The sequence below is a fragment of the Tachyglossus aculeatus genome, chromosome 7, assembly GCF_015852505.1.
Source record: "Tachyglossus aculeatus isolate mTacAcu1 chromosome 7, mTacAcu1.pri, whole genome shotgun sequence".
Taxonomy (NCBI): domain Eukaryota; kingdom Metazoa; phylum Chordata; class Mammalia; order Monotremata; family Tachyglossidae; genus Tachyglossus; species Tachyglossus aculeatus.
The window spans coordinates 39,270,946-39,282,386 of record NC_052072.1 but is presented as its reverse complement, the minus strand read 5'-3'; the positions used below and the strand labels follow the sequence as shown (position 1 = coordinate 39,282,386).

At 45.6% G+C, this 11,441-nt stretch overlaps 1 non-coding gene across 1 annotated transcript; it reads left to right on the top strand.

Annotated features, from left to right (window-relative positions):
* The first annotated feature begins 240 nt into the window (after nucleotides 1–240).
* On the top strand, nucleotides 241–378 carry LOC119931020. Its single transcript, XR_005451890.1, has one exon. It is a non-coding gene; the product is annotated as a small nucleolar RNA SNORA7 (small nucleolar RNA).
* Nucleotides 379–11,441: the final 11,063 nt, after the last annotated feature.

The following is an 11,441-nucleotide window of genomic DNA, read 5'->3' as shown; positions in this document are numbered from 1 at the left end:
GTGGTGAATCAGGATTAGAACTCAGGGCCTTCTGTACTCTATCCGCTAAGTTCACGTTCCTTCTGAACTGTAGAGATTCCCTCACCCGTTCTCTCACTGACACCAGGTTTTCCCATTCCATGATCTCTCTGGATTCTTCCCCTTCCAAACACATCCAAGTGGTACCAGTAGAGCTTGAGAGATGGAGGGCAATTTTCCTGGAACAATAATAATAATAATAATTATGGTACTTGTTAAGCTTCCCTCTCAGGGTCACAACTGGAGAGTTTCCGATACTCTATCAGTCTCGATTATGGGAGGGAGAGTCAAGCAGAGGCCTATCCATTCCATTCCTAGCTTGGGCAGTGGCTAGCGAGTGGAAGGCAATCTGCTACAAGTCAAAACTCACCCATGCTGGGCAGCAGTGACATGGGAGAGTGTCGAAGAAGACTCAATTTTACTGTGCGGAAGAAGGCAATGGTAAACCACTTCTGTATTTTAACCAAGAAAACTCTATGGATACAACAACCAGAACGATTGCAGATGGAGGTGGGGCACTCTAGAAGAGATGTCTCCATGGCACTGCTATGGGTTGGAGTCGACTTGATGGCATAAGACAAGACTCGTTAAGCTCTTACTATGTGCCAAGCGCTGTTCTAATCACTGGGGTAAAAACAAGTTAATCAGGTTGCACAGTCCCTGCCCCACAGGGGGCTCACAATCTTATCCCTATTTTACAGATGATGTAACTGAGGCACAGAGAAGTTAAGTGACTTGCCCAAGGTCACACAGTCGACATGAAGCAGAACCGGGATTAGAACTCAGGTCCTTCTTACTCCCAGGCCCAGGCTCCTTCCACTAAGCTACGCTGTTGTGCTACTTAGGGATGATTCAAGGATATGACACGGGGGTGATTACTTGCTACTGAACCCATTAAATAGACTGTGTGAGCCCGTTTTTGGGTAGGGACCATCTCTATATGTTGCCGCCTTGTACTTCCCAAGTGCTTAGTACAGTGCTCTGTGCACAGTAAGCGCTTAATAAATACAATTGAATGAAAGAATTAAATAGCTAGGCAAAGGCCACAGCATTGAACAAATACACACCAAGTCAATGTATTAAGGAACATATTGAACTTTTTGAAGCCATCCACTCCCTTGTAATCAGTCCCATAATTTCATAGCTCTAAAACTGGCCCGTGGGCCAGTACAGTGAGTTAGTCAACAACCTCTCGTGAGAAAGACAACAGCAAAGTTCTCCTTCCCAAACTCTACTTCCCAGTTTGCTCTGACAGATCCTGAAATCAGAGCTATAACATAAAATAGTGACTGACAGTGGCAGTGTTCTGGTTGCTACAGGATTCTGTTATACTCGGAGAATTTTTATAACTCAAGTTGTGAAACGGATTTCAAAGCAAGACATCTTTAGAAATTGCAAATATATTCAAAATACAAAATATAATCCAAAGTAACCAGCAACGAAATAGACGTGGCCTCCTTTTTCAGGCCTTGTGGGGTGAGGAAGATGGGGTGGGGTGGAACTCTTTGGGAGTCTGGTATCCTTCTGGGTAAGACACAACAGGATTTGATCTAGTCTTCACTGTCTGACAATGCCATGTTCCTGCCAAGGGCCTCTCCCGTCTTTTGCCTCATCTGACCGTGGCCTAGGAGAATGCAGATTTCTTCCCTGCCAGAATTCCAGGAACGACAGTGAACTTCAACACTGTGACGTATTTAGACTGCTCTTTCTCTGGGGCTAGTTGTACTTTAGGGCCATTGAGGGATTGGTAAGAACCTTTCAGAGAGTCACTTGTAAACACAATATTTTTTAAGATTTCAGTGGCCAAACTGTTCTCTTTACCCTGATCTTGGGACTCAAGAAGAGCCCTCACCGAACAGCTGTTTCTTCAAAGGCTACTAGACACCTCTCTAAGAGGAAGAAAGGATCTCTAGATTGTAATGAGCTCATTATGGGCAGGAACAGGTCTACCAACTCCATTATATGGTACCCTCCCAAGCACTTAGTACAGTGCTCTGCACCCAGTAAGTGCTCAATAAATTCTATTGATTGATCTCCAGTTTCAAAAATATATTACAAGACGTCCTGCCACTGTGTGGCCCATGATGCTTAACCTAACCCGTCTATTACCTGTGGAGAAGAATGGCATTAACCCAATTGGGATATAACCTAGAAGCTTCAGGAAGCTCAGTGATTTTGAAACTGATTGAGACAAAAACAAGGTGGCCCCACAGCATCTTTGACAGACCACTGCCATTACCAAAAGGGACCTCTCATGCTTTTAAATCCAAACAAATCCCAAACCTCCAGTGTGTTTTGGACCTGCTATGGCTTATCAGTGGATGAAGTGAGGGTGGGGTGAGAACTGGGCCATTACAACAAGGGAGAGAGAGGAATCCAATATCTCTTACCCTGATCTACTGCTTGGAGTTAATAGTACTACTCAAGGGTTCTCTGACCTCCATTAGAATTGATTGGACAAGCAAGGGATTTTTTAATGGCATTTGTTCAGCTTTTACTACGTGCCAGGCACTGTACTAAGTGCTGGGGGGAGATCTGAGCTAATCATGTTGGACACAGTCCATGTCCCACATGGGGTGCTCAGTCTTCATCCCCATTTTACAGATGAGGTAACTGAGGCACAGAGAAGTGAAGTGACTTGCCCAAGGTCACACAGCAGACAAGTGGCAGAGCTGGAATTAGAACCCAGGTCCTTCTGACTCCCAGGCATGTGCTCTACCCCCTAGGCTATGCTGCTTCTCATAGAGATCTTATAGGAGGAGGACTGATCTTCCATAAGGCACTGCAAACCCTGCCTCTTAACAGGTTTTTATGGTGTTATTTTAATAGTTTGTTGTGTAACTCATAACCACATCATAAAAATCAAACACCCCTCCTTTATATCTCAAATCTTCCAGCCTTCTGAGCTCTCATGAGTGCTGGGTTGAATTTCAGTAACATTATGTTACGAAGCAGCGTGGCTCAGTGGAAAGAGCCCGGGCTTTGGAGTCAGAGGTCATGGGTTCAAATCCCAGCTCTGCCACTTGTCAGCTGTGTGACTGTGGGCAGGTCACCTCACTTCTCTGGGCCTCAGTTACCTCATCTGTAAAATGGGGATGAAGACTGTGAGCCCCATGTGGGACAACCTGATCACCTTGTATCCTCCCCAGTGCTTAGAACAGTGCTTTGCACATAGTAAGCACTTAACAAATACCAACATTATTATTATTATTATTATTATTATTATTATGTCTGATGGGAAGGAATCTTTATAAGAGGACATGAGTCTTTTGTAAACTAGCAAATGTCAGTGGTGGCTAGAAGCCTATTGCCCACCACAGCAGCCTGTCATTAACCCTCACTCTTTCCCAGTGACCTTCTCTCCTTCTCATCAGGAGAGAACAGAGAGAAGCAGTGTGGCTTAGTGGAAAGAGCCCGGGTTTGGGAGTCAGGGGTCATGGGTTCTAATCCCAGCTCCGCCACTTATCAGCTGTGTGACCTTGGGTAAGTCACTTAACTTCTCTGTGCCTCAGTTACCTCATCTGTAAAATGGGGAGTAAGACTGTGAACCCCACGTGGGACAACCTGTTTACCTTGTATCTATCCCAGCGCTTAGAACAGTTCTTGGCACACAGTAAGCGCTTAACAAATACCATCGTTATCTACCCATCTTTGGGAGTGGTGGGAGGGAAAGTCAGTGACTTTCGTCTCCTCTTCCACTTGCTGCTTAAGACAGCAGCCTATCTGGAGCTTCAGCAGTGTGGAGAAGATCCTCCAGTTTGACCTACTCCAAAGCCTCCAGATCAATTCCAATTCACTTCTAAAAGCAGAGGGTTAACTTCACCTTAGTGCTGCTTCATTAGAAAGGGGAGATATTTTTAGCTAAGAGGCCCTCAGAAGTTGGGAAACAGCCAGAGCAATGAATGAAAAGGCGGAAACTGGGAGCTGACTGGTTGTAGGTGGCTGTATGATATGCTTCGGGCCTTACTGCCAACTCCTGAGGACAATCTCAAAGGACCAGTGCGAACTGCTGCAGCAATGCTGTTGGTCTCTGAAGAGGAAACGAAAGAGGAGAAAAAACAGGAGGAGGAGAAGGAAGCTGGGAAATCTCCTTATCTACTCCACTGTCCCAAGTGGGGTTCTTTTTCCTCCCCCCACGATCAAAATTGGGAACCTCATGGAAGGCCCTTAGGTTGGCAGAACAGAATCCCAGGATAAGTGATGGTCTGGACTATTTTGGGACACCTGGTCCCTCTCGGTCAGACCTGAGTTTTAGGGTGTGGTTGCTCTCCTTTTAGAAATCTATGCTGTGTTAAGGGGAGTTTGACAGTAAGGAAACTGATTCACAAAGAGGCAGAAAGTAGGAGGTGAAGAGGGGCTATATGCAGAGTAAAAAATTTTGGAAGTGTAATCCTGTACCTTCCTGAACAGAATCAGAGTTGTAGAAAGGAAGGCAAGGGGCACCATGGCCTGGGGGAGAGTATGACTCTGGGCATCAGAAGTTTCAGCTATGCCACTTCCCTGCTCTGTGGCCTGGAGAAAGCCGCAACATCCCTGTGCCTCAGTTACCTCACCTGGAAAATGAGGATAAGGTTCCTATTCTCCCTCCCTCTTAAACTGTGAGGCTCATGTGGGACAGGGACTGGGTTCGATCTCTCTGCTATTTCATCACTTAGCACATATTAATTGCTTAAAATGACATTATTATCATTATTATTAAGCAGCAGCATGGCCTAGTTTATAGAGCACAGGCCTGGAAGTTAGAAGGTCATGGATTCTAATCCCAACTCTGATATCTGCTGTGTGGCCTTGGGAAAGTCACTTCAGTTCTCTGGGCCTCAGTTCCCTCATCTGTAAAATGTGGGGATTCAGACTGTGAGCCCTGTGTGGGACAGAGACTTTGCCAATCCAATTATCTTGTATCTACTCTGGCACTTAGAACAGTGCCCGGCACAAAGTAAGTGCTTACCAGATACCATAATTATGATTATTCTTTTGAAGAGAGAGGAACAAGAGAGAGTGGGAAGTCCAAGGAAAGGAGAGAGAAGTGAGGATGCAGGGAACGTGTCTGCCAATTCTGTTATATTGTGTTAGAGTACTCTTCACACAGTAAGCACTCAATAATTATAATTGATGGATTGATTGAAAGGAGAATAGTAGACAATAAAGTCATTCCAGAGGGTTAAATTATCTGGAACATTTTCAACCATCAGAGCTAGTAATAGTGAAGTGGTGGGGTGTTTTACATAACAGTAATAATAACAGTAGTCTCTGTTAAGGACTTATTATGTACCAAGCACTGTACTAAACTCTGAGATAGATACACGACAGGCAGGTCAGACACAGTCCCATCCCACATGGGGCTATGGGGGAGGAAGAGGTAGAACCGGTATTGAATTCCTATTTTGCAGATGAGGTAACTGAATCCCAGAGAAGTCAAGTGACTTGCCCAAGGTCACACAGCAGGTAAGTGGTGGAGCCAGGACTAGTCCTTAAATCCCCTGATTTCCAGGCCCGGCTCTTTCTGCTTCTCCAATGGCAGGTTTGAGCTCCTCTCTTTATCATTTTCCAAATTCTTCATGAGTTAGAACTGATTCTTTTTCTAGCGTTTATTGACCTGGTGGAAATAGAGAATTTCAGTTGTTTTTTTCTTTCCAAATGTGGGTGCCCTGGAAAAACAAGTATCTGTAAAGGGAAATTGGCTTCCTGGACCTGATCCTTAATCCCTCATCTTTTTTTTTTTTCTAATGGTAATTGTTAAGTGCTTACTATGTGTCAAACACTCTTCTAAGCATTGGGGTAGATACAAGTGAATTAGGTTGCACACAGTCCCTGTCCCACATGGGGCTCACAGTCTAAGTAGGGGAGAGAACAGGAAAACTGAGGCACAGGGAAGTTAAGTGACTTGCCCAAGGTCACACCTTCTAGACTGTGAGCTCGCTGTGGGCAGGGATTGTCTCTGTTGCTGAATTGTACTTTCCAAGCGCTTAGTAGAGTGCTCTGCACATAGTAAGAGCTCAATAAATAAGATTGAATGAATGAATCAATTGGCAGAGCAGGGATTAGAACCCAGATCCTCTGACCCCCAGGCCTGTGTTCTTTCCACTAGGCCATGTTGCTTGGATCCAAATGTGGTGATGATGATGATGATGGTATTTATTAAGGACTACTACGTGCTAAGCACTGTCCTAAGCACTGGGGTAGATACAAGGTAATCAGGTTGTCCCACGTGAAAATCACAAATGGTGGGGGCGTTGGGGAGAAAGAGAAGGGAGGGAGAGAAAGAGAGGGAGAGTAAGTCTGTGTATGCCTGGGAAAAAGAAGAAATAGGGAAGAGACATTGCTTTTGGCTCATCAAAGATTCTTAACTGGAGGATCTAAAGCAGTCGCTGATCCCGATCAGTATGGGAACGAAGCAGCAGCCAGACTTGATCTAGCCTTTGCCTTCTGGAGCCGCCTTTTATTTTCATAAACCTTATCACGACCCACAGCGGCTGATAGAGCACCATAAATAAACGGCAGCGGCGGTGGCCCTGGAGCGTGGCCGCTGTCCAGAAGGCCGCCGATAGACACACGCTCTGCCTTTTAACTGGGCAACTCCCCGGGGAGAAATCAATCACATGCCAGGTTTAGCAGAGTTCTGTTCCCCCACCCCCACAGACCAGTATGGCAAATAATAATAAATTCTTCCCAGGCCCAAAGCCACCACCCCCTCTTCACTCTTCGAAACCATTTCAATTTTCGCTCTCTGCTAGCTTTCCCTCAGAAAGGCATGCGGAACTGTTTTGCGTCTGGCCGCCTCTCCGCACTGACGCCTTGTTGACGGACTGTGTGCTTCACCACCTTGAGGTCTGTCCTCACGGGGTCTGGCGTACATTTGTGCATGTGACTCCCATTAACATTAATCCCCTTCGGCATTTACCAAAGAACAGACACTCCGAGGGCATTTGAAATCTCAGGTGATAGATAACTACAATCTTTCCCGTCCATCAACAAGCGTGATGTGCCCATGACTGCCCTCAATTTATTCTTTATAGTACTTACTGTGTACAGAGCATTGCACTATAACACAGTATAACAATGCAATAGAGTTGGTAGACACGTTTCCTGCATCCTCACTTTTCTCTCCTTTCTTTGAACTTCCCCTTCTTTCTTGCTCCTTTCCCTCCCAAATAATAATGTGCAGTGCTCTCCTCTATCAAGCAGATAGAAAAGCATTCAACAACCCAGGGAGGGATTTAGTTGAAAGTTAACATTTCCTTGAAGTTGAGGTCCAAATGACTCTCGCAAATAATATCACCGTGTTCTTATGGGTTCTCCTAAAGAAGAATGCTTTATAAACATTTCAGTGGTCCTCATATACTGCTCTATGTCAGGGAGGAGCAAGTGTCATTACCCCCATTTGATTCTGGGGGAACTGAGGTAACAAGATTTCAACCCTCTGCTTGCAGTAGTTGAGCTACTGAAAAAACAGAGTACCAGCAAAGATGTGTTTTAGTGAAAAAGAATTAAAAATCTATCCCAGAGAGCTAGTGCTCCACTTCTCTGGGATGCTGGGAGCTCCCTTATCAGATACATCACTGCCTTGACAAAAGCTCAAGTGGGAAAGGCTGATAAAAAAATTTGGCCAGCTGGTTGGCTCCAAAATGTATCCACAGGAGCGATTTAACATGCAGAGGGAGCCAAGAACGTGTCGGGCAGAACATCAAGCCTACTGTGAGGTGGGGTCCCTATGCAGAAGGACTCGATCCTTGCCTTGGGCATGTCAGAGCAGGCTCACAAAGAAGAATCTTTTTAGATTGTGGATGTAAATATCAGGGGAATTGTATCTCCAGAGAAAACCCAAAAGGTCAATCTGTTGATCACATATATTGATTTAGTGCTTATCAACCAATAAATCAAACCTTTATTGGGTACTTACAGTTTACACTGTACTAAGCGCTTGGGAGAACACAATATAAGAGAGTTAGTAGACACATTTGTGCAGATTAAGCTCGTTGTGGGCAGGGAATGTCACGTTTATTGTTATATTGTACAATTGCACTGTTGTACGATTTATTATAACGTACTTTCCCAAGAACTTAGTGTAGGGCTCTATATACAGTAAGCATTCAATAAATATGATTAAATGAATGAATGAATGCAGAACACACCACTTGGGAGAGCACACTAGAAATGATAGACATGATCCCTGCCCTCTAGGAGCTCTTCTTGTCATCTTATGCCATTGAGTCGTTTCCGACCCACAGCCACACCATGGACACATCTCTCCCAGAATGTCCTGCTCTCCGTCTGCAATCATTCCGGTAGTGTATCCACAGAGTTTTTACCATCTAGTAAAAACCTTTGGGTCAGGGCATCCCAACCCCATCCTCATCAGGTACCCTAGGACAAAACCCCAAGAGTGGGTCTGGGGTTTCCAGGCCGGCTTGGGACGAGTGTGGGAGTGTGGACTAGGGTTCAAGGAGCAGAAGATGGGTTCTGTCTATTAAACCACTGACCCCCACAGCTAGAGCACAGGTCTAGGAATCAGAAAGTCATGGGTTCTAATCCCAGTTTCGCCACTTGTCTGCTGTGTGACCCTGGGCAAGTCACTTCACTTCCTGGGCCTAAGCAACCTCATCTGTAAAATGGGGATTAAGACTGTGAGTCCCACATGAAACAGGGACTGTGTCCAACCTGATTTGCTTGTATCCACCCCAATGCTTAGTACAGTGCCTCTCATACAGTAAGTCCTTAACAAATGCCACAATTATTAGATCCCAGGGGTCCCATTTCAAGATACTCCAACCAGCTTGGTGGCTTTGGTCGGTACAAGTGAGGTCTCCTAAATTAGAGCCAGCACTGACAGGAAGCCTTGTTCCAAGTGCTGGTTCCATAAAAATGGAAGAGAACCCTGGCTTTTGCTTGCTTTCTCCTCAGTGTAGTTGGACAAACCACTGGGTTTCCTTTATCTGAAGTATGAAAAATGAGTCATCCGGAAAACACAGGCCACACCTAAGGTGCTGTGTTATGAAAAAAAGCTTGGTGTAGTGTTCATCCCATGTCTGATTTTGTATGTACGTGCACAGCATTTTCTCCCAGCATCAAGGCACACTGTCACAAGCTAGCCAAATTGCTTAGTAGAAACATATGTTCTGGCAGAAATGAGAATATTTAAAAAATAAAGGTAGATACAAGATATGAACCAGGCAGGCCCTTGGGGTAGGAAACAAGGAGCCCTTCTCATGGCTAAGGGTAACAGTGTCAATGGGAACCTCTACCTGGTAGGATACAAAGTAGAGAAGCAGCGTGGCTCAGTGGAAAGAGCCCGGGCTTTGGAGTCAGAGGTCATGGGTTCAAATTCCAGCTCTGCCACTTGTCAGCTGTGTGACTTTGGTCAAGTCACTTTTCTGGGCCTCAATTACCTTATCTGGAAAATGGGGATGAAGACTGTGAGCCCCCTGTGGGACAACCTGATCACCTTGTAACCTCCCCAGCACTTAGAATAGTGCTTTGCACATAGTAAGCACTTAATAAATGCCATTGTTGTTGTTATTATCCAAAGTGGCCCTTCTTATGCTGACCCCTCGTCTCAGATACACCTGGTCCTCCCTGCTTCTTTTTTGCACACCTCAGGGGAGAGTGCTACCACCACCATCATCGGTCTTCTCCTCTCCCGCCTCCCTCTTCCTGCCCCAACCAGCTTCACCACAGAAGTAGACACTGACCCCAGGAAGTGAAGGGCACATAACAGAACCAAGAGGCATTCCCTAGGAAAAAGTGAAGGGGTTGGAGGGATGCATGGGGGATGGAGGGAAGACACTGCTTTGGACTTTACAGGGAAGCTCTAAATATACAGTTTGCACAGATCACAATCTTGTCTAAGGCAGAAGGAGACCCTAAAGGAGGGGAGGATTTTAAGCAGAGAAGAGGAATGAGAAAGGAGGTCAAAAAAGAGTGATTGGAAGAGGGGTGGTGGGGGAGAAAGAAAGAGTCAAGAGCAAAGACAAAGAGAAGTGGCAGAGCAGATACCTTGAGTGTAAAATCTAGAAAAGCAAACGCTATAACAGTCATCAAAAGGGGAATTCTCTAGACTTCTGACACTATCTCCAGCAAAATACACCCTGCCATAATAATGATGGCATTTATTGAACACTTACTATGTGCAAAGCACTGTTCTAAGCGCTGGGGAGGTTACAAGGTGATCAGGTTCTCCCACGTGGGGCTCACAGTCTTAATCCCCATTTTACAGATGAGGTAAATGAGGCATGGAGAAGGTAAGTGATTTGCCCAAAGCCACACAGCTGACAATTTGCAGAGCTGGGATTTGAACTCATGACCTCTTACTCCAAAGCCCGGGCTCTTTCCACTAAGCCACACTGCTTCTCTCTGCTGCCATGAAAGTGACCACATTTTCTGCCATTCAAAATGGGACAGGGTGTGGAACTTCCATGAGTATTTCAAAGACATCAACTAATGACAGAGGAGGGTGGAGGAGACAAATACAGCAGCATACATGCTCACCCACAAATTCACTAAAACATTTACTTGAAGGAACACATTCACTGAGTCCAAAGTGACTGGCAGACTCCCTTAAGTGGAATGGTCACAAACTCTGGGATTCTGCCCTGATACCCGACAGACTTAAGGTGGGACCCATTAAGGATCCTGTTTTTGTCCACGTGGGTCAGAACCCCCTCAACCCCAGGGTGAACACTGACTATTTTTTTCTTCCCTCATCTTACTGCAACTGAATTAGCTGCTCAAGTTCTCTCTCCCCACTCTCTGCCCTTCCCCTCTATCTCTCTCAATCTCTTCCTCCACTTATACCTCTCTCAATACTACTACTACTAACAATAATTAATAATTGTGGTATTTGTTAAGTGCTACTCTGTGCCAGGCGCGGTACTAAGTGCTGGGGTAGATACAAGGTAATTGGGTTGGACACAATCCCTGTCCAATATGGGACTCACAGTCTTAATCCCCATTTTCTAGATGAGCTAAGTGAGGCCCAGAGAAGTGAAGTTACATACTCAAGGTCACACAGCAGACATGTGGAAGGGCTGGGGTTAGAATCCATGTCCTTCTGATTCCCAGGCTTATGCTCTATCCACTAAACCATACCAACTCTTTTCTTTTCCACCCATCTCCTCCCTCCCTTCTTCCCTCCTTCCCTGCCTAAAAGGGCAAAATTTGGAAAGGCCGGGCACTGACATTTACCTGGCACTCATAATCTGCTGCTTTCAGCTCCTTTACCACCACCTGGATCCCAGCAGTAGCTGGTGGTGGAGATGGAAGTGGACAGTGGGCAGTGGCAGAATGGCAAGCAGAGGAGGAGAAAAAGCAAAGTGGTCTCTCTTTCTCTCCTCTATCCATTTCCCCCATGATTTCCTTTTTCTTTTTTTCTTCCCTTTCCCTTAGCTTTCCCTTCTTCTCTCCTTCATCCCTGTCCCCGAGTCTGG